Source organism: Dasypus novemcinctus, chromosome 22, assembly GCF_030445035.2.
Source record: "Dasypus novemcinctus isolate mDasNov1 chromosome 22, mDasNov1.1.hap2, whole genome shotgun sequence".
Classification (NCBI taxonomy): Eukaryota; Metazoa; Chordata; class Mammalia; order Cingulata; family Dasypodidae; genus Dasypus; species Dasypus novemcinctus.
In genome coordinates, this window is record NC_080694.1 from 2,028,298 (window position 1) to 2,050,706 (window position 22,409).

Here is a 22,409-nt window from a genome sequence, read left to right on the forward strand (position 1 = left end):
TCAGGGGGTCATCAGACAACTTTATTGTTTACAAGGGCTCTCTCTATACCCCCGTCTACATGACAAGCAGCAACATGCAGTTAATATTAGCATTACTAAGAAACTCAAAAAAATCTTATCTCAAGGTACAAAGTCTAAGTGTTCTACTTACTACAAAAGGTTTGTGCTCATCTTTTCTTTCAGCCTTTAACAGCTTCAACCGCTTTGCCAACTCTTAATTACAGCGTTCCTTACATTGCAAGCATAGCTAAGGAAACAGCATGTCTCCTTATGAGACCACTGCACCTTGGTTTCCAAAAGGGAAGCCTTGAGAAACAGAAAGACATGCCCAGGATCACAGATCAGGCAGGAGCAGGATGGTTGTGTACCAAGTTCAATCTCCTTAGATGGTTCTTGATGCCCCCAGACCTCAGTAAGGCAGGAAGGAGGACTGTATTGGTGAAATTCTGTACACATGGGAAATTCAATGGGTTAGGGGGGTAAAGAGTCAGCAGCCCAGAGGGGACACTGGGAAGTTGTTATCCAGGAAGAGAGCACAGAGAAGGGGAAGCAGGAAGTTACCTCACTTCCCTGGAGACAGAACCCAAGAGAACTTGGAACTCCAGGAACCAAGTACCCACATTCTAGATACTAACCTAACAGCTCACTCAGGCCTAGATGCTCAAGAAATGTTCTTGTTGCTGCCTGCCTGCAGCCTTGGCCACAGGAAACCCACAGCGAGAGTCTGATCCAACACTGTAGACTTTGGCTCAACCCTCAACTTCAAAGAATCTGGCCATTTGGCAGTAGGAAATCAAAGGTAACCCATGAAACCAGGGCAGGGGATGTAGGCCAGGCTGACACTGTTCTCCTTATGAGCAGCCGCAGCACCTCCCACTCCCAGGATGGGTGTATAGAGGATACAAGGCTGGGCAGAAAGAGGTGATTGGGGGTGAACACCTGCTGGGCTCATCATGTTCTTGTCCAGTTCATGGCTGGCAGGGACAAGAGGAGAAGCCTGGGGTTGGTGCCTTTCTGCCCAGACATTGATCCAGATCTGCAGAGTTGTCATCTCTCTCCTGGGAAGAGGTCAATACAGATGGGGTCTTTGCCTCATCTGGAAATAGAACTTCATGTGGGGTTGGTCCTCTTGGTGATAACCAGTCAGGGTCCTGATGCTTTGTAGCCCTGCTGATGATCCTATCTCATTGCAGAGCTCCACCCACAAGACCAGCTCAGAGCAGGATGATGGTGTCATCGACACCTGAGCAGGGTGCTGGTGCACATGGCCACCAGCAGAAGCTGGAAGAGACAAGAAGTGAAATGGGAGCTGAGGGGTTCTCCACACCCAGGTCAAGACAGGGGACTTCAGGACCTAGATCCTACCCTGGCAGAATCTGCAGGCTCCCTGCCAGGAATTCCCTCTGTTGGAACTCAGGACCACACCATTAGGAATCTAGGAATGCACACCACCCCAAACTCAGCCCCATTTGTGACCAGGTGCAATGTTTGTTGGATATCAGAAAAGAGCCCTTTTATGATGATTCAACTTTACATTAAGCCATAGCAGTCTTTGTTTTGGAACCTGCCTTGGTTGTTTAATCTACTTGTTCCTAGGGTCTCTCCATCCCCATATTTTCTGCCTGCATTCAGCTAGACTGGCTCTCCATCCTTAAGCATCCTCTCATTTCCTAGGTTGTTTTTACCTAAAAAATGGTGAGAAGATTACAATAAAATACATATTTCTGTATAACTTGCCATCCAACGGAGCTCAATACTGTGACTCTTCCAGGTCAGTGGTAGGGCTGCATCATGTTCCAAAAGGAGGCTAGGAACCTCAGAAGTTCAGCCTTCATGCCCTTAGACCTAGATGGGACTCCTTTCTTTTGTCATTTCAACTGGGCGTCAAGGAATGCCATGTGACTTTGCCTAGTCTAATAGTTCCAGATCACCCAGAATGGGCTACTAGAGTTGGGTTGGCTTGTTCAAACATTATACACATTTAGAGTTTTAATGGCTGGGGCCAAAGTCCTTGAAACAATTCAGGCATCCAAAAGCAGACAGTGATGGTTGGTGGTTCCCTGCAGTCAGCTGAAGTTGGGTGTGAATAGTCTCAAAACTTGTCTATCTGGTGACAGCAAGGCAGAATCATATTTACAATTGCCCCATTGGAAGGCGATCTACACTTGAATATTTTCAAGACCATTTGGAATTTCTCTTCCCTGTCACATTAGCTCGTTGCCTTGGGCAATCCAGAGTCTTCCTCCCATCCTGGAATCTCCAGGAATTTAGCCCTTACAGAACCTAGTATTGCCTTAGTCTCACATCCTCAAAACTCTTTCATTTGAAAAAGAGGAATGAAGATATTTGAGGTCATTGAAGTCAACTACTTGAACCCAGGATTGGTCTCCCTTTGCCCTGTCACTAAGTGGCACCCATGATCCACCTCCTGCCACAGTCACTTGAGGTCAGTGATTTCCGGTTTGAAATTCAGGCATAACCATCTTTTTATACATTTTGCAGCCGCTGACTGCATGTCCTTTTTTGTCCCAACATTCCACCTGCCAGTGTGAAAATGACATGGCTGAGATGAAAGGTCCCAGGTTGGTGCAGACAAGTTTCAGGTCCAGCAAGAAGAAAATGGAGCAGCACCTGATGCCTGCCCAATTGGGCAGGGAGTACGAACTGATTCAACATGAAAGTGGTCTTCCCCACCAAGCAAACACTGATAAAAATGATACCCAGGTGAGCACAATGCCCGTTCCATGGCCTCGAGTTTGCCAGACATTGCCATTGGACATTGGAGGTCAATTCATTTCTCTGATCCTCAGGTGGCTCCTTGGATGAGTATGGGGCTGCAGGACAAACAGCTACTAGTTTTTGAGAGGACCGAATGGGAGGAGATATAGGAAGTGTTGACCAAGTTAGTCCATGCTTGATGGGCTGTTAGAGGGCCTGGGATAGACAGAATGATTTTCCACTCACCTAGGGAGCAGGCTCTGACTCAGTCCTCAACTACCACAGGTCATAGCACAAACCTATTTCCCTTTTTTTAAAGATTGACACTTCTGTCCTAGAGTTCTTCAACCAAGGTCTAGTCAAAATGCATTGAAGGGGCTGGAGAAGTAGAAGCTGCCAAATCTGACTTCTGGGAATGTGATGATTGGGATCAATCAATAAATAGTGACTATGTATGTATACGGAAATTGCACAATTTAGTAGCTGAAGGAATGAAGGAGTAAAAATCCCTGCTGCTTGGGGTTCATTCCACAGGGAGTCAAATACACTAGACCTCACAAGCACAGGGAGAACATGAATGTTAGGTGTGAAACCTTAATGTCTCTCTAGGGATGAGAAAGTCTCCAGGTCACTCAAGTACAAGGAAGACTCATGGACCTAAGGAAAATGTGTGTAGAATATACATAAACTACAAGGGCTTTAAAGTCTACAGTCAAGTCAGAAAGTTTAGGTGGGGGTAGTCCCTGGGAAGCTCAAGACAGATCCCTGTGTCCCCAGAATTTCATGATTTACATCTTGGTTTCATTTGTCACAAACTGCCCCATTGTCTGAACAGAATCCATGGTCCCGGGGAGATGTGTTGAGCAAAATGCTAGAGTTTGCACGGATGTTCTGTCGTGGGTTCTCAGCTATAGGAAAAGTGGGGTTAGGCTGTGCTCCTGCCACTAAGAGGAAAATAAGACTTGGATGAATTATACCCATAGGCACTCAAAAAATATGGCAGCTCTTGGTGACTGGGTCACAGGCTGAGATATACTTAGACCATGGGAATGTGGGGTAGAGGGCCCCACTGAGTGCCCCTCTTTTTGAAGCACAGTGCAAAGAGGGAGGTAGTCACTGCCTCCCCTGCCCACTGGAACTCAGATTCCTTGGTACAGAGAGCAGGGAAGACATATGTGTGAAGGGTCTCTGACATAGGTAAGATTCGTTCAAATATTGGACATGAGCCTACTAGGTTGGACAATAGCCAGCAGTCTGCAGCTAGGGGATAAACAGTCTTAGCCATGTATAACAGTATTTTGGGAGTAGGTGCAGGGTCTGGGAATGGGCAGGGTTATGCAGAGGAGCTGTCTGAAACACACACTTGGATACTTTTGAGAGGGAAAATGGGATTAAAGGAAATCCTGTCTGATCTGTTGTCTACACTCTAATCACAGTGACACTGGCTATCTATTCCAAACAACGGTGGACCATGCCAGTGGGGAATTTTTCAGGCCCAGGGCATTCTTACCTGCAAGGACTGGCTGGACTCCATAGATATGAATATGTGTGGCTTGATATTTCTAGGGATGTCCCATTATGCCCGTTATCTATTTCAGTTTCTGCAATCAATAGTCAACTCCAGAAGGTGAGGATATCTGCAAGTGGGTGCCTGTAGGCCTCAGCAGACTGTATGGGTGGAGAACCCAGGCAAGATCTGCCTGGGCTGGGGTTCTCAAGGAATAAGAGGAAACTCAGAAGGGAAATAAGGTGGACCACTGCCTATAGGAGTTTCCTGGTTTAGTTGTGGTGGCTTTGGGTTTTTTCCATCTGAAAGGATTGTGGCTATTTTCTGCCTTCTAAAAGAAAGCTGGAAAGGATGTCAGGGTGGGGAACCCTTCTCTTCAAGTTGCAGTGTCAACTCTATGGCTAGCTCCATGGGCGGTGGTGTCTCCTTCTCCAGACACACCAAAGGGTAAAGGAGCACCTATAGAGCTGCTTTTTCACCATCTTTGCAGTAACTGCCTATTTTGTGGCTATTTCTAGGGTCCACCCTACATCTGGCCACAGCTCTAAGAGCATTTGACAGTGATCCTTCTGGGGTTGAGGAGGAGATCTGTGAGCAGGTTGTCCTCACTGTCACCTGGCCAGAGGAGCCAGAAGAGAAGCTAGTGTCCTTCCACCTGGGCAAGGAGTTCCCTTTCTCCTGTGTGCTTCCAACGCATCATCAAATCTCAAGGCCTACTCAATTGTTCCTGGACCAGCTCCTCACTGCGTGAGAACCATGCTCCTTCTACATCCATGACTCACTCCACATTTGTTGTTCGTTTGGTTTGTTGATTCCCTTGTCACATCCCTCCTCATTCCTCAGGTGGTGTGAGTGGACACACACTGCAGGTTCATATTCAGAGCCTAAGCACATTAGCTATGATACTTTGACCCAGATCTGATGGGCTGATAGAGGTTCAGGGGCTTAACAGATTGTTTTCCTCCCCCTGGTGGGGATCATGTTTCACAGCCTTGAACACCCTCTTGGAAGGGACAGGCCTCTTTCCCATTTACAAAGAATGTTGCAGCATCCATCCTGGAGGTCCCGTCTGAATTCCCTTGATAGCAGAGTTCTCTGGGTTTTCAGAGGGTCACCCCAGACCCACTGTGACATGGGCAAAGGTGATCATGGAGCTCAACTGACAAATATATTCTGGCTACCTATATGTGTAGGGACATTGAAAAATTTAGCTTCGTTGGAGGAATGAAGCAGAAAAATTCCCTGCCTCTTGACCTTGCATTCCACTAGGGAGTCAGACACCTACACTTGATCTCTTGAGCATGAGATGCGTTGGTGTGATGCAGTCATGGCTCTCTCTAGGTATGGGCAAGTCCTCCTGGTCTCTCAAGGAGATGCAAAAACGGTGTACCAATTAAAAATGTGAGTGGCCCACAGGTCAGAACAGAGGGCTCCAAACTCCAGTTGTGTTGGAAATGTGCAGTGGGTGTGGAGGTTGAGGAGTGGAGGTCCTAGTCATGTGTCACAGAGATCTGATATTTCCCTTCTTGGTTTGATTTGTCCCCACCTGAACCATCCTACAAATGGGATCCATGGTCCCAGGGAAGTAGATGTGTTGAGCAAACTGCTAATCACTCTGCCTGGATGTTCTGTTGAGGGAGCTGAGCTGTAGGCAAGGTGGGACAAGGCAGTGCCCATGCTAAGAAAGAAATGGTAGGAAAAGGATGAGACACTCAGAGGCCTGCTTCAATAAGGCAGTTCTTCCTACATCGGCCTCAGGCTGAGGTACAGTTAGGACATGGAAAATGGGGCAGGAGTTCCCCATTCAACCAGGCATTTAAGAGCGCCTAGTTTTTGATGCAGAACATTGAGTAGAGCAGTCACTGCTCTACTTCTTCTGTGTTGGGGGCAGGGAAGACTGACAGATAGGAGTCAAGGGTCTCTGATGTAGGCAAGATTCATTCAAATATTGGACACAAGCCTTCCTATGATTGATAAGAGTCCTGAGTCCTCAGCTGTGGGACAGTCAGCTACTGCCCAGTTTGACAGTTTGTGGAGTGGGTGCAGGACATGTGGATGGGCCATACACAGCAGCCCTCCAGAAACACACACATGGTTACCTTCAGAAGGGAATTTGGGTGGCCAGGGAAGGCCTCTCTGATCGGTGGTCTCCACTCCTCTCACAGTGCTTTCGACAATTTACTGTAAAACTTCATGGACCATCCCCATGGGAGCTTTCCCCAGCACTAGGACCCTTTGATTCTCCAGGGCCCAATGACCTTCCTGCACATGAAAATGACATTTAAATGGCCGTCCTGTCCTGCTCGTGCCAAACCTGAGGCTCAGGATTCCAGGGAGTCCAAGCCAGAAAGTCAGGATGTATGGGAGTGGATGCCTGTGAGCCTGAGCAGACAGCATGGGTGGTTACCCCAGGCAGGATTTCCAGGGCTGGGGTTGCCCAGGAGTAAGAGAAACTTCAGATGAGGCATCAGTTGAACCACTACCTACGAAAGTTTCCTGGTTTTGATGTGGTAGGCTTAGGTTTTTGTCATCTGATAGGATTGAGGCTATTTTCTGCCTTCTAAAAAACATCTGGAAAGGATGTCAGGGTAGGGAACCCTTTTCCTCTTCAAATTGCAGTGTCAACTCTATGGCCAGCTTCATGGGTGGTGGTGTCTCCTTCTCCAAACACACCAAAGGGCAAAGCAGCACCTATAGAGGTGGAGCTCCCTAGGGCTTTTGTACCATCTTTGTGGTAACTGCCTATTTCACAGCTATTTCTAGGGTCCACCCTACATCTGGCCACAGCTGTAAGAACATTTGACAGGAATCCTTCTGGGGTTGAGAAGATGTCTGAGCAGGTTGTCCTCACTGCCACCTGGACAGAGGAGCCAGAAGAGAAGCTTGTGTCCTTCCACCTGGGCAAGAAGGTCCCTTTCTCCTGTGTGCTTCCAATGCATCATCAAACCTTGAGGCTAACAGGATAATTTTCTGAAGCCCACCTACAAGAGTAATGAGAAAATTCTTAGAGAAGAATAAAAAAAAAAAAAAACACCATGCAATAAATTTATGGGAAGGAGTAAGGCACTGCTCACTGGGAAACATATAGCTATAAATTCCTACATTAGGAAACAATATCATCAAAGCAATAACCTAACTTCATATCTTGAAGAAAGAAGAATAAGCCAAACTTAACATTAGTAGGAGAAAGGAAATAATAAAGATTAGAGTGGAGATAAGTGAGATAAAGAAAAGGAAAACAATTGAGAGGATCAATGAAACCAAAATTTGGTTCTTTGAAAAGATTAATAAAATTTACAAACCTTTACCCAGACAAAGAGAAATGAGTGAGAGAAGATGCAAATAATTATTTAAGGAATGAAAATGGGAACATTACCACTGACCTAACAGAAATCAAAGGGGTTATAAGAGAATACTATGGGAAGTGGACTTGGCCCAGTGGTTAGGGCATCCATCTATCATATGGGAGGTCTGAGGTTCAAACCCCAGGCTACCTTGACCTGTGTGGAGTTGGCCCACGTGCAGTGTTGATGCACGCAAGGAGTGCCCTCCCATGCAGGGGAGCCTTATGTGCAAGGAGTACACCCCATAAGGGGAGCCACCCACTGTGAAAGTGCAGCCTGCCCAGGAATGGCGCTGCACACACACAGAGTTGACGCAGCAAGATGATGCAACAAAAAGAAACACATTCCCGTGCCACTGACAACAGAAGTGGACAAAAAAAAGAACACGAAGCAAATGGACACAGAGAGCAGACAACTGGGGTGGTGGTGGTGGGGGGGGTGTGTTAAAAAAAAGAGAATAACATTCATATGCCCACTAACTAGATAACCTAGAGGACATGACAAATTCCTAGAAACATAAAAATAACCTGCATTGACTCAAGAAGAAATAAAAGTTCTTAACAGACGTATAAAAGCAAAAAGATTGAATAATCAAGAACCTCCCAATAAGGAAAGGCCCAAGACCAGATGGCTTTAGAGAGAATTGTACCAAACATTCAAACAAGAATCAACATAAATCCTTCACAAATTCTTCCAAAAAAATGAAAAGGTCGGGATTCTTCCCAACTCATTCTATGAAGCTAGTATTATTGTGATACCCAAACCAGAGAGCAACATCAAAAGAAAACAACAGAAAAACTTCCCATATGAATACAGAAGCAAAAAATCTCAACAAAGCACTGGAAAAGTAAATCAAACTACTTATATTATAAGCATTATAACTCATGACCAAAGATGACATCCCAGGAATGTAGCAGTGGTTTCACATAAGAAAAAATCCATCTGATCACTTGAATGCCACAGAGAAGGCTTCTGGTGAAATCTACCATGATATCATAATAAAACCACTCAGAAAAATAGGAATAAAAGGTTACATCTACAACATAATAAATATAAAAACTCACAGCTAACATCACAGTCAATGTGAGAGAGCATGAAAGCTTGCAATGGGAGACTGAAACCTGAGGTCAGGAACAAGACAAGGATGCACTCTTTTACCACTTCTATTCAAAATTATCCTGGAAGTTCTAGCCAGCGTAATCAGGCAGAAAAAGAGAAAGACATTGAAATCAGAAAAGAAAAAGTAAAACTAACACTATTCTCTGATGGTATGTTCCTCCATATTGAAAGTCCCCAAGTAGTCACAAGAACACTACCACAGAAAATTTAAAAAAATTAGTAAAGTTGCAGGGTACAAGATACACCCTTAAAAAATCAGCTTTAATTTTCCATACCAGGAAAGAACTATCTGAAATGAGCATTAAAAATCTATTCTATTTGTTGCAGCATCTACTCTCCAGTTCATTGGCCTCACCCTGGTAAACAGGAAGGAGAGGATGGACAACTACCATACAAAGGAACTGAGAGTCTACAACTGCAAGTATCAGAGTGTCATCCATCAGCCATATGGAATTGAAGCCACCTCACAATTAGAGGTGGAATAGCTATCACCATCCCAGAACCTGGGCAATAAAATGTGGACCAGAGTTGACTTCCTGGTATTCTGCTAAAAACTTATTGGTACTCTAGCAATGGAAGAAATTATATCATTAATGTGGAGACAGTGGCTACTGGAAGTGCTAAAGGCAGGGAGAGGGAAAAAGAGGTATAATATGGGGAAACTTTTGGGACATGGAATTGTCCTGAATGGCACTGCAATGACAAATACAGGCCATTATATATCCTGCCATAACCTACAGAATTTAGTGTAAATTACAATCTGAACTATAATCCATACTTACTGGCAATGCTCCAAAAGTACTCACCAATTGCAATGAATGTACCACATTAATGAAAGAAATTGTTAATGTGGGGAAGGGTGTGAGGTGTGGGGAGTGGGGCATTTGGGAATTCCTTATATTTTTTTCTGTAGCATTTTGTGAAACCTAAGTATCTTTGAAAAAAATAAAAAATATATTTAAAAAAAATTCCATTCACTAAAGCATCTGAAAAAATAAAACACCTGAGAATAAATTTAAAGAATGAACTCTATATACAATGAAAACTGAAAACCACTATAAAAAGAAATTAAAGAAGACCTAAATAAATGGCAAGATATTGTGTGTCCATGTTTCACATTTAATATTGTTATAATATCATTACTACCTAAAATGATCTACAGATTAAATGCAACACCTATCAAAATCTCTGCAGCACTTTTTTGTAGGAATGGAAAAAGTCCATCCTCAAATTCATATGGGACACCAAGAGGCCCTAACTAGCCAAAAACAATCTCTCAGAAGTCTCTAACTATATAAGAATAAGCAACCAGAATATCATCCCAAATTATATACCATAACATATAAAGAACTAGAAAAATCTCATCTATTCTCCAGGGGGATAAAACCAATCAGCAGATACAGTCTCAAAAGAACCACAAAAGGAATTATGATTTTTCTCAGTTACTATCTCTGCTCAAAGAGAAAGGTAAATACTCTTGGAATGAAAGAAAAGATAGTTCACAACAAAGAAACAAGCAACAAAAAGTACATAAAAGGATACTTTATACCTAGGTATAAAATATCCAGTTCAAGGACAAACAGCAGAATGGTGGCCGAGTAAGAAGATCGTAGAGTCAGCTCCTGCTAAGGGCAGTTAGTAATCACACAGCTATCTAAAGCACCTGTTTGGGGGCTCCAGGAGACCAGAAGAACATCCTGCAATGTCCTTGGAAGGAATGGAAGGAGACTGCCCCTCTTCAGAGAAGACTATTAAATAGAGTACTTCATGTTATGGAGGCTGGTGCTCTTCCTCCATTGGAGGCACAAGCTGCCTCGGAAGCTGTTCTGTGGCTGGAATTGAAAGCTCCATTTCACAAAAATGGGGGGAGGAAGAGATGGTTGGGCATTAACTTCAGCTATTGATGAGTAAATTAGACTGGCTAATGTATAGTCCTAAGAACAGCTGAAGTCTGAACATGTCCAGGTCAGAAAGAAGCCAGGAGCTGCCATCTTAACTTCATCCCTGGCAGGGGGTGAAGTGGGATAAACTGAAATCACAGAGTTGGGAGGGACCTGCTTCTTTCCAGCCAGTCCAGAGGGCAGCTCTAGCATAAGCCCCAGCCCCAGCTCCAGCAGGGAGAAAGCTGGGGGAACCTGCACCAGCCTCTCCAGGAAATTATAGGCCATGCCACTGAGGTTGGTAATCATCTTACTTTGGCAGCACAAGGTGCCCCAGAAGCTATTCTGTAGCTGGGATTGGAAGTGCCATTTCCCAAAAACAGGGATAAAGAGACGGTTGACCACCAATTTCAGCTACTGATTAGTGAATTTGGCTGGCTAATGTATGACCCTAAGAACACCTAAAGCTTGAACCTCTCTCCAAGTCAGAATGAGGCCAGCATCCAACATTTTGAGTCTGCCCCCAGCTTGGGGGAAAGCCAGCCTGACCAAAAATCACAGTGAAGGCAGGAACTAGTTTCTTTCACCCAGATTGGCCTGCAGCCCTAGGCTAGGTTTCAGTCCCACCTCTGTCAGGGTGGCAACTGGTGGGACTGGCCCAGCCTGTCCAAGTAACTGCAGGTACCTTTGGCTGGCACAGACTGAATAATCAGAAATCTACTGGGGCAATTGCAGTCACCCTGAGCCCATAATGCATAGATTGCTACATACACCTGCAGCTCCATGCCCATCCCAAGCAGGGGAGGAAGGGGCATGAAGCTTCATAAGGTTTTCTGGGAAACTACAGCATAGGCCTGCATGAACTGGATTATTCTATGCATGTGTGACTCTGTCCTACCCCTGGCAAAGGAGAAAGTCGGGAGAAGCTTCATTGGTCCTTGGGGCAATGAGGGAAGCTTGAGTACCTTACTCAAGTAGCTTACATAACCTACTACATCCTTGGCTCCTACCACACAAGCAGCAAGGGAGAAAGGGCAGGAAGCCCTAATTTAAAGAGAAAAACAGCACCCAGAATAAATACTCTAGTAAGCAAGATACCAAGACACCAACAAAAAATTACAATCCATACCAAGAAACAGGAAGCTATGGCCCAGTTAAAGGAACAAGATAAGCCTCCATATGACATAAAGGAATTGAGACAACTAATCACAGATGATCTCCTAAGTGAATTTAAAGGGATTAAGGATCTTAAGAGGACACTGGATGACCACAAGAATTTAAAGCATACACAGAAAAATAGTACACCTTATGGAAATGAGTAGTGCAATAAATTAAATTAAAAATACTTTGGAATCATATAACAGAACATTTGAGGAGGAAGAAGAAAGGACTGGTGAGCTTGAAGAAATGGCCTCTGAAAGTGAAGAACAGATGAAGAAAGGAAAAAATCAAGCAAGATCTCAGGAAAAGAAATGACAGCAAGAGACATGCAAACAGCTGTGTCATGGGTATCCCAGAAGGAGAAGAGAAGGAAAAAGAGACAGGAGTATTTGAAGAAATAATGGTAGAACATTTCCTAATCCTATTGAAGGACATGGATATCTATGTCCAGGAACCACAATGTACTCCCATCCGAAAAAATCTGAATGGACCACCTCCGAGACACATACTAATCAGAATGTCAAATGCCAAATTGAAGAAAGAATTCTGAGAACAGCAAAAGAAAAGTAATGCATACCTTATAAGGGATAACCCAAAAAGATTAAGTGCTGATTTCTCACCAGAAACCATGGAAACAAGAAGACAGTGGTATGATGTATTTAAGATACTAAAAGAGGATAACCTTCAGCTAAAAATCTTATATCTGGGAAGACTGTCTTTCAGAATTTAGGGCTAGTTGAGAATATTCACAGATAAACAGAAACTGAGAGAATTTCTAACCAAGAGACTAGATTTTCAGGAAATACTAAAGGTTGTGCTAGAGCCTGAAAAGTAAAGGCAGGAGAGAGAAGCCTGGAAGAGAGTCTAGAAATGAAGATTTTATCAATACTAGTAACTAAAAGTGTAAAAGAGTGGTGAAAACAAAATATGACAGATAACACAGAAATATTCAGGAATAAACTTAACCAATGATGTAAAGCACTTGCATTCAGAAAACTACAACTCAGTGTTTAAAGGAAACAAAAAAGGCCTCAATAATTGGAAGAACACTCCATGGTCACAGATTGGAAGATGAATTAAAATTAAGATGTCAATGCTACTCAAATTGATATACAGACTTGATGTAATCTTGATAAAAATTCCACCGCTATTTTTTAAATAAATTGAAAACATGACGATCAAATTTATTTAGAAAGTTAAGGGGTCCTAAAGAGCCAGAAGCATTTTAAAAAGGAAAAGTGAAGTTGTAGGACTCTCATTTCCAGACTTTAAATCATATTACCTAGCTATGGTAATAAAAACAACATAGAACTCCCTGAAGGACACATAGGCCAATGGAACCGAACTGATACTTCAGAAATATACCCTCACATGTATGGTCAAGTGATTTTTGACTAACCTGTAAAACACTCAGTTCTGGCAGAACAGCCCACTCAACAGATGGTGTGGAGAGAACTGAATATCAATAGCCAAAAGAAAAAAAGAGGACCCCTATTTCATACCTGATCCAAAAATTTACTAAATATGGTTCAAAAAACATAAATATAAAAGAAAAAACTATAAAGCTTCTAGAAGAAAATGAAGGAAAATATCTTCAAGACCTGGTGGTAGGTGGTGGATTCTTAATGGAGACAAAAGGAGGACTGTGATGGCCTACTGATATTTAATCTATGTAGAAGTTTTAATTAGCTTTCCTGTAAAAGTGTGGAAATGTACAGAGTGGACAGTAACACACAGTGAGTAACAGCCAGTTCATAAATGGGTATGAAAATGGTAGTCTAGGGTTGTAAATGCCAATTGACAGAAAGCTAGAAAATAACAGGAACTGAATAGCACTGAAAACCTAGAGGTGGATGAGAATTGTGTTTGATGGTACAGATGCAAGAGTGTCCTTTCTTGGCTAGAGCAAAGGTACATCCCTATTTGATCATATGCAATATAGTGGGACTGAGGACAAACAGGAAAAGCACAACTGGAGTGGCAGATGGACTGTGGTTAGCAGTAATAATGTAATATTCTTGCATTTATGAGAAAGATGTACTGTGTAGGTAATGGGGCAGTATGGAAAATATGTGCCAGATGTACACTATAGACGTGGTTAACAATTGGATGATATTTTCTGCAACCAATATTCCACCATAGTGTGGTGTGTTGATAGAGGGGTTTTGTTTGGGAATTCTGCAGAAGTGCACAATTGTTTTGTAAATTTACAACTTCTGTCATAAAAATATATTTAAAAATAATAATAGGGTGGGTTTTGGGGAAAAGCTACCAAATGTAAGAAAAGGACTACAATAGTAAGATTTTGAAAATATTCTTTCATAATCTATAACAAATATCTCACAACAATGCAAGGTATTGATGGAGGGTTGATATATGGGACCCTGGTATAATGTTACACGTTTGCTTTGTATGTTAACAATTTTTACTTCACATTTATTGTTTATGTATGTTCACATATAAATGACATAAAGATAACAATAGGGTGGGTTGGGGAAAAATACTTTCATTAGTAGAAATATTTTGAGGAGGCCCTTTAATCATTACTTGAAAATGTTTAACAAGAATTCAAGATATTGGTGGTAGGGTGAAATGTGGGAGTCCTGTATGATGTCATATATGTTTCTTCTGTAAGTTCATAACTATTAATATACACTTGTTGTTTATGTATGTTTATGTATGAGTGATACACTTCAATAAATTTTTTAAAAATAAAAAAAAAACAAAAACAATTCCATTAATTACAACACCTACTCTCCAGATCACTGGCCATATAGGATTGAAGCCTCCTCTCAATTATAAGTCGAGTGGTCATCACTGCCATCCCAGAATCTTCAGGATTGGGGAATAAAATATGGAATAGAGGGACTTACTGGTATTCTACTATAGACATATTGGTATTCAAGCAATGGAAGAAATTATATCAGTCGTGGAAATAGTGGTCACTAGAGGAGCAGAAGGCAGGGAGAGAGAAAAGGAGGTGTAATATGGGGTCTTTTTTGGGGCATGGAATTGTCCTGAATGACACTGCAATAACAGATACAGGACATTATATATCCTGCCATAACCTACAGAATTGAGTGGGAAAGAGTCTAAACTAAATGCTAACTATAAACCATGCATAGTGGCAATGCTTCAAATGCGTTCATCAATTGCAGTGACTTTACCATACTAATGAAAGAAGCTGTTAAATGTGAGGAAGGGTGGGAGGTATGGGGAGTAGGGCATTTGGATACCCCTTATAATTTTGTGTAAAATTTTGTATAGTCTATGTATCTCCTAAAAGAACAAAAAACATTTCCATTCACTATATCTAAAAGGAAAAAATACCTGAGAATAAATTTAACCAAAGAGATGAATAACCTGTACATTGAAAACTACAAAACACTACTGAAAGAAACTAAAATTAAATGGCAAGATATGACACCCATCTTTCAGATTTAATATTGTTACAATATCAGTATTATCTAAAGTGATCCACAGATTAAATGCAATACTTCTCAAAATCTCTACAGCATTTTTTTTTAGAAATTGAAAAAGTTGATCCTCAAATTCATATGGAATGACAAGAGGCCCCAACTAGCAAATCAATCTCTTGGAAGTCTACAACTATATAACAAGCACATGCCACCAGGACATCATCCAATATAATAAAACATGATATATAAAGAACTAGAAAAACCTGATCTCTTCTCCAGGGTGTTGGAAACTGAGGCACAGTGGCTTCTCCAGGAGAGACGTGCTGTCTCCATGGCTACACGTGCAATCTAAGGAATGTGGTAATTAAGAGTTCCTGGCAAACAGGATGAAGCTGTGAGAGGCTGAAAGAAACAATGAGCAGATAACATTTGTGTAGTAAATAGAACATTTAAACTTTGTACCTTGAGATAAGATTTTTTAATTCCTTAGACTATGAATAACGTTGATGGTTAACTGCATGTTGCTGCTTCTACCCATGTGGACTGGGGTATATATAGAGCCCCTTGTGAACAATAAAGTTGTCTGAGGAGTCATTAGCCCCTTGTGAACAATAAAGTTGTCTGAGGAGTCATTACTCGCAGACCCCCTGATTCCAGCTCTCTTATTCTTTCTTTGTTTCCTTCTCCCTTTTCTCTTTCTTTCATTCCCAAATCACCAACATCTGGCGCCCAATGTGGGGCCCAAAGAAGTTAGTGAGTCTTCCAAATCAGTATCGGAAACCGCGGAAAAGACCTCATCGAGGGTCGTGTGACATCCAAAGCAGAGTGACTCAAGTCTTCTTTTAAGTAAGTAACATTTTCCGCAAAGTCATCGGGGTAATGGGTAATCAAATGGGACGTGTGGAAGCATATTCATTTGCGTTAGGGAAAGTTAATGGGGTGCCTGTAAAAATCTATAAATTACTAGAATTGTTAGCTTTAATACAAAAGCATTGTTGCTGGCTTCAGCCTCAGGGACATAACATTTTAAATTTGAAACAGTGGAGATGTGTAATGAAAGCCTTATGAAGGGCATATCAAAAAAAAAAAAAAAAAAAAAAAGGAATTCATTCCATTATCAGTATGGGCCTTATGCCACCAAATAGCAGCAGCTTTAGCCCATAAGTAAATCTGAAATGAAAGAAAGTAAATTGGAACAAGAACAGGAGCTTGAGGTGCTCAGTATAGTCTTACAGAGTAATAATCCAAAAATGTGTGTTAATGGTCTGTCTAAACTGCTAAATAAGAACTTAACTACATTTATGCTGCTCAATTTACCTTAACTGCTGATAACTAATAAAAATGTTCCAAGCACAAGCTTGAATGTTACAGGCAACATGGATTCCAGAATAAATTTTAAAAAGTACAATCTAAGATGTGATATAACAGAGAACTTAAAAGCACCTATGCCAAGAAAGTAAGAATTATGAGTCTATTGTAAACTGTATGTTTCTGTTAATGTGTTGTAATTGTTTTGTGTTTGCCTGTCTGTTCAACGTCAGTGTATATTTTGATACCTCTGGATGATAACATAAATTAATAAGTAAAAATTTTTTAAAAGAGCTCTATTCAAATGGCCAAAAATTAAATAAGTGCTTATATTAATACATAAGTTTAAATGTTAATAAGATCTCTACAATTATAAAAATTGTAAGTCTTGATTAGCAAAATTACTATAAGTCTTTTCATAAAAGATTGTTCTTGCCTAGATTGAAATGAATAGTTTATTTTTCTTCACAGGATAAAATGAAGGATGTAAAACTTAAATGAACATTAAAAAAGGTTAGAAGTTTGTGGGAATGCTGACAGAAATTTAATGTTTTTTTCTAAAAGGTGTGTTTTTGTCCTAAAATAGAATGGCTAATTTTCATAAACTCTTGGAACTTAAATGCATGTGGCAAGTTATAGAAGGTATTGTGGTAACTTTAAGTTAGGGAATGTGTTCTGTGAAGGTAAAATTTGTCTTAAAATAATATAGTTATAGTCTATATGGTTATAAATAATTATAAGAAGTTTAATGAAGCATTATTTAAATTAAGGTATTTAAGTGGCTAATTCCAAAAAGTCATTATTAAATAAAACCTGAATTGATAATACTAATAATAAAAGGTAATTTTATAACAGGAAAACTTGTTGGCAGCCAGCCTCCCCTGCCAATTTGCTTCTAGGGAACTGTTTCTAGTATTACATGCTACTAAGTATTTAAAGTGAAAAAAAGTTAATTTTAACAAGCTCGTGTTGATGGCAATTATAGGTTGTAAGAAGTTTGCCTGGTAACTTAGTATGTGGAATATATAGAATGTGTTTTTATTATTAAAAATAATAGTAATAATTTTGTCCCAAGATAAAATGATTGATTATTGGGAAAGAGTAAAATGTGGGTCAAAACCTGAATGAATACTGAAAGTGTAGAAGGTTTGTGGAAAAAAAATGTTCATGATTAAAGTTAAATAAAATTTAATGTGTTTGTCTATAAAGTTTTAAAAGGTTTAATATCAAGTAGTATACTAATGCAAAGATAAAAACTTTGTCCTTTTTCAAAGTCTCTCAAATCATTAGTTTGTTTTGGTAAAAGTTTATGAAAAGTTTCTATCCTCATAATCAGTATTCAAAGAAAGTCCGTTTTATCAAAATAGCTTCTTGTGCTTTAACCTCATCATTTCCTCAGTGTTTGAGGAAGAAAAGGTCTTATGTCTTTTAAAGGAAAATAATGCTTAAATCTACTTTCTTTTTATTCCAAACTAATTACAAGAGATTTGTTCTTTTACCTTGAAAGAAAAATTGAAGTAACAATTAAGTTCATTTAATATAAGTTAAATAGGTGTTTAAAAGTGTTATAAAATTAACAGGATTTTTTTTAACCCTCTTTTAAATAAAGTTGTATGAGTAAAAGTTTCAAATGAGTACTTAAGAGTGTATAAATTTACCAATATTTCAGCATAATATTAAACAGAAGTGTAATGTAGTTAATTATGGTTAATTATTATAAAAAGGTGTGTGCCACAGAAACTTATCATAAATTGAAGTAACAACATTGTAGTATGCAGCAGTCACAAATATTGCTAGTTTGTTGCAAAAAGTTATGTCCAGCTGTGTTGTTATCACTTTGTTTTAAAACACGGTAAGACTTTCTTTAGTATTTCCTTGGGCAAGTCAAGCCAGCCTGCATTCTCCTACCTGTAGAAATGTCAACAATGGACTTTTGCAGTGCCTCCCCAAGGCTGTGTGCATAGCCCAATCATCTGTCCTGGCATGGTGATAATAATCTACCTGCATAGAAAAAATTAGTGGCTGAAACTCTACTGATGACATTATGTTAACCAGTAACCCTTTTTTTCAGAATAAAAAAAACCCACCAGAGACACTACCTTATCTTAAGAGCCTGAACTAAGCAAACAATTGGGACAGGTGGCAAAGTCCCTGCTGCTCTATCAAATTCCTAAATGTGGTTTGGTTGGGTGGGATAAAATTATGCCCTCTTGTTATAACTGATGAAGTGCAATGTTTCCTCATGTTAATAGAGTTTGTAATAATGTTGAAGTGCTAAAAATCATTCATCTCTCATTTAGCTCAAATGTTAAAACCCACTATATGTATTAATTGGGAAAGGTCCTTCATGGAAGTAGGAAAGCCTCCAGCAAGCTGCTTTTAATAATAATAAAAGGAAGGTAAATTGTGGACATTAACTTAGCCTATGAATTGGATGTAGCAAGCACCCATATTGGCTTTGGGTAGAGTTTGTGGCAAGAGCAAAATTCTAAACAAGTAACCCTTGGATTTTAATCACAATTCTGAAAAGAGTCAAAAGCAAAAATGAAAAAGGCAATTGTGTGCAGCATAAGAGGTCCTGCTAAAAGTGAAAGACTTAACCCAATAGTGTCTGGTCACTCTAAAGACTGCCATGCCTATCCAGGGGTGGACTGCAAATACTAAAAACAAAACAGAAATGATAGACTGTTGTAAATCACCCTCAGATTATGAAGAAACATCCAGGATACCTGCTAGTAATAACAGGTGCCTGCCTATCATGTCCTTGTCCACTCCACAACATCCCATTTAGGATGGTTGATGCAGATGCCTTTGTGAAGATCCAGGGCCTTACCACAGAAACCCGAGAAAAGGCAAAGTGGCTCCACTGAAAAGGCAAACATCGATGAAGAAACGATAGTGATAGCTAGAAGAAAAAAATGCATCTGGATACTGGTGAGAATAACCCAGATTTGGCAGTCGTCTTCTGAAAGTCAAGAATTCTTGAAATGGACTAAATGCTTTATTGGACTGCTTATTATAAGCATTTTGGGACTAATTGGAATCATTGCAGCTGCTGCTACTGCTATGGTAGCTTTACATGAAAGTACAGACTCAACAATACATGCATGATTGGCATAAAAATGCTACTGATTTGTGGCATAGCCAAGAGTACATTGATAAACAGTTAAATAATTGGGTTAATGATTTAGAATCTGCTGTTTTGCATATTAGAAATGAATTGTATAGTTTAAACTTAAGTGGATTGAGGTGTGATTGGAATGAAAGTAATTTCCGTTTGACTCTGCATATAATTCATCAGATATAGAATGGAAAAAATTAAGAATCATTTATTAGGCAATAAAAGTAATATCTCTCTGGAAATAATGGAATTACAAAGAAAAACATTAGAAATGTCTTAAAATCAAATTCATGTAGCCAATGATAAAGATATTTTCTCAGATATGATTTCACATATTACAAAATTTAACCCAGTTAATTGGTGGAAATCACAGCATTTCCTGTCAGCTTTAGGAATAGGGCTAATCATATTTGTTCTGTTGCTCATGATTCTCGCCTGTGCTTTCGAAGAAAATTGCAAAGCGTAACAGCCATGGGACATGCGAATAATCTGGTGCTAGCAAAAGCACTTCAATACTTTCCCCAAGTCGAAGCGCTTGGCCGGCAGTCAATGATGGGTAAGACTCTCAGAAGAGGGCAACCTAAGACAGGCACAGTCACCTCAACAAAAAAAAAAAAAAAAGGGGGGGGGGGAGATGTTGGAAACTGAGGCACAGTGGCCTCCCAAGGAGAGACGTACTGTCTCCATGGCTACACTTGCAATCTAAGGAATGTGGTAACTAAGAGTTCCTGGCAAACAGGATGAAGCTGTGAGAGGCTGAAAGAAAAAATGAGCAGATATTTGTGTAGTAAATAGAACACTTAAACTTTGTACCTTGAGATAAGATTTTTTAATTCCTTAGACTATGAGTAATGTTGATGGTTAACTGCATGTTGCTGCTTCTACCCATGTGGACTGGGGTATATATAGAGCCCTTTGTGAATAAAGTTGTCTGAGGAGTCATTACTCACAGAGCCCCTGATCCCAGCTCTCTCATTCTTTCTCTTTGTTTCCTTCTCCCTTTTCTCTTTCATTCCCGATACCCTTCAGGTCCAAATCTCCAACACAGGGCAATAAACGATCAGCAGATACAGTTCCAAATGAACCAGAGAAGGAGTGATCAGATAAAGCAGTTATTAAGTTTCTGCACAATGAGAAAGGTAGATACTCTTGGAATGAAAGAAAAGATAGTTCACAACAAAGAAACAAACAACAAAAAGATATAAAAGGAAACTTTAGATCTAGATATAAAACACCTAAAATTCAAGGACAACCAGCAAGATGGTGGCAGAGTAAGGAGCTCCCAGAGTCAGCTCATGCTACAGAACAGTTGGTAAGCACACAAAGCTATCTAAAGCATCTGTTTGGGGGATCCAGGAGACCAGAAGAGCATCCTGCAACATCCCTGAAAGAAGGGAAGGAGGAGACTGCTCATCTGCAGAGAAGATTCCTAAGTAGAGCATTCCACGCCCTGGAAGGCAGTGGCCATTCTCCACAGTCAGCACAAGACACTTCAGGAGCTATTCCTCAGCTGGAATCAGAAGCTCCACTTCCCAAAAATGGGGGAGGAAGAGAAGATTGGGCACCAGCTTCAGATAATGATTAGTAAATTAGGCAGTCTAAAGTATAATCTTTAGAATGGCTAAAATTTGAACCTGTCCAAGTCAGAGAGAGCCTGGTAGCCACTATTTTAACTCTGCTTCTGGCACAAGGGGAAATTCACAGTGCTGGTAGGGACAGGCTTCTTTCCACCCATATCAGATTTCAGCTCTAGGCAAAGCCCCAGCCCCACCTCCAGCAGGGAGGAAGCTGGGAGGCCCTGCACCAGCCTCTCCAGGAAAATACAGGCCATGCCTCAGAGGACTGTAATCATTCTTCTCTGGATGCCTCTGGAACTATTTTGGATTTGGAAGCTCCATTTCCCAAAAAGCAGAGAAGGAAGAGATGATTGGCCACCGATTTCACCTAATGACTAGTAAATCTGGCTGGGTAAAATATAACCCTAAGAACAGGTAAAGTGTGAACCTGTCCAAGTCAGAAAGAGACCAGTGGACACCATTTTGACTCTGCCCCCAGCATGAGGGGAAGCTGGGCTGGCTGAAAATGATAGTGATCATAGGGACTGGCTTCTTTCACCTAGATCAACCTGCATCCCTAGCCTAGGCATCAGCCCCACCTCCAACAGGGAGGAAGCTGGTGGGCCCTGCACCAGCCTCTCAGGGTAAGTGCAGGTACATTCAGCTGGCAGACTGAAGAGTGGGAAGTCTACTGGGGTAACTATGGTCATTTTGCACATGCACACCATAGCTTGTTGCTCACACCTGCAGTTCCATCCCTGCCTAGGCAGGGGGAAAGGGACTTTAAGCTATGTCAGTCTCTTTGGGTGACCACGGTCTAGGCCTGAACATGTGGATCATTCCACACAGCTGTGACACTATCCTAACATGTAAAGGAGAAAGCTGGGAGGAGATTTATCAGTCCCTGGCAAAGAAAGGGCAGTTTGAGTCTCTACAGCGTTCAACACCAACTATATCCTTGGCTTTTACTACACAACCTGCAGGGAGAAAAGGCAAGAAAGCCCTAAACTAAAGAGAGAACACGCCCAGAATAAATACACATAGTAAGCCAAATGCCAATACACCAACAAAAACTGCAATCCATCCCAAGAATCAGGAAGATATGGCATAGGTAAGGAACAAGGTAAGCTTCCAGATGACATAAAGGAGTTGAGACTGTTGGAAACTGAGGCATGGTGGTCTCACAAAGGGAGACATGCTGTTTCCATGGCTATGCTTTTAACATAGGAATGCAGCAATTAAGCCTTTCGAGTCAACAGGACAGAGCTGTCCGGGG

The 22,409-nt window shown here is 40.9% G+C and overlaps 1 long non-coding RNA gene across 2 annotated transcripts in view; it reads right to left on the bottom strand.

The window, feature by feature from the left end:
* Positions 1-22,409, bottom strand: part of LOC131275261 (uncharacterized) — an 85,517-nt gene continuing 63,108 nt past the window's right edge. For both annotated transcript variants that reach the window (XR_011647017.1, XR_011647016.1), the window contains 2 exons: positions 4,229-7,206; positions 1-1,281 (listed from right to left, as the gene is read on the bottom strand). This is a non-coding gene — a long non-coding RNA (uncharacterized lncRNA). The remainder of the gene's footprint in view (positions 1,282-4,228; positions 7,207-22,409) is intronic.